This window comes from Lactuca serriola, chromosome 5, assembly GCF_051521515.1.
Source record: "Lactuca serriola cultivar US96UC23 chromosome 5, Lser_US96UC23_V15, whole genome shotgun sequence".
NCBI classification, from domain to species: Eukaryota; Viridiplantae; Streptophyta; class Magnoliopsida; order Asterales; family Asteraceae; genus Lactuca; species Lactuca serriola.
This window is the reverse complement of record NC_136412.1, coordinates 192,144,620-192,146,468: the sequence shown is the minus strand read 5'-3', so window position 1 is coordinate 192,146,468 and position 1,849 is coordinate 192,144,620.

Sequence of the window (1,849 nt, the reverse complement as noted above, 5' to 3'; positions counted from 1 at the left end):
AATGGGATCGATTGAATACGAATGATAGTTACTGAATGTGAATGGGAGTGACTGAATGTGAATGGGAGTTATTGGATATGAAAGAGAGTATCAGGATGCGATTGGGAGTGTTTGGATACGAAAGATGGTATCTATATGCGATGTGAGTGGTTGGATGCAAAAGAGGGTATCTTGATGAGAACGGGAGTGTTCAAATTTGATGGGAGTATCCGAATGCGAATGAGGGTTCAGATTTGAACGAGGGTACTCGTTGTGATGGTGTTTAATAGAGACTACGTCGGGAGTAACATATTCCTACGCATGGCATAGCATGAGAATTAAAACGCAGGTATTTAGTGATCAACGCTGGGCATACCTAGAGTACAAAACACGTAGATCCGTAGTGTTGAAACCCTAGTTTTTATGGTTTAGACCATATTTAAAGGGCCTTAAGTCCTTGAGGCCTTCCTAATCTTCAGCCTCCACACCCCAAAGCAATCATTTCGAAACCCTAGTCTAATTTGTGAGAGTTTAAGGCCTTAGTGTAACACCCGGTTCCTGATATGTATTTAAAATCATAATTTATGCACTTTTATAGAGGAACTCGACGAGTTGTGTCACACCCCCAAACCTGAACGGCGGAAACGTTCGGGGGCGGATGACTTCATGTGGTAACGTAACAAATGAATACATAGTAAAGAAAGCAATACAACCATCATATATATAATTGAAAGTTTACATTTGTCAAAAGTTACATGTTCAAAACCAATTACAATATGATGTCAAAATATGAGATTAAACTGGCACCGCAGCATCTCTTCTTCAAAAGCATATTAGTACCTGAAATTACTGAATCCCTGGGACATACAAGAAATTTTGAAAGAGTAGATCAGCATTTAAGCTGGTGAATTTCATAAGTATTTAAGTGACAATGTTTGAATGAAATGAAATGTTTTATCTTTGTTTGTTTGTGTTTAGAAAATCCTATATTTTCTACTAGTATAAAAGTAGCCTTCACTCAAGACCAATGTTTGTTTCCAAAATGTATGTATATGTAAAATAACCAATGAGTTTGAAAACCTTGTAAATCAATGCATTTTTAATACCCCTTGTGAGTTTTATAACCATACTATTGACTCTGAATGCCTATACACAACGTTCTTCAGGCGTTGGAATGTTATGACGTTTGTCACCCCAAACGGTGGACTGCAGCTAACAGTCAGGGCGCGGGTTGTCAAGCCCGTATAGATCTATACACAAACACCATGCTCCCCCTCCAAGGGATTCTGGTATATAATACAGGACATGAAATGTGTACTCGAACGTACATGAAGTTAGTGTCTCACAAAACCGTGGTATAAAAACAGATCTACTTGTTAAAATGTTACGTTTGTTCTTGTATACGAAAGTAAACTTCTTGAAATATATGTTTCTAGTACATAAGAGTTAGAAATCTGATCGTAAAACTATACCTATTATAGTTTTCAAAAAGTGTGCCTTGTTTGTTTAGAAATACCTTGATTCTTACTTGCTTGTGAAAGCATAGATTTTTGGTGTAGAGTCTAAGATAGAAAAGAATAATCTAAGAACAGTTTAGTTTTATACATGCATTACAACAACTTTATATTTTAAAAGATCGAATGCTATTGTAACATATGTTATATATATATATATATATATATATATATATATATATATATATATATATATATATATATATATATATATATATATATATATATATATATATATAAAGTTCCTTTAAAGGTTTATAAATCGCATGCGATTTGAATATATAACAGTATATAAAAGAGTTTCTTTATGTAACACACGATAATACTCGTGTGTTTTACTTGTAATCCCCCCCTTG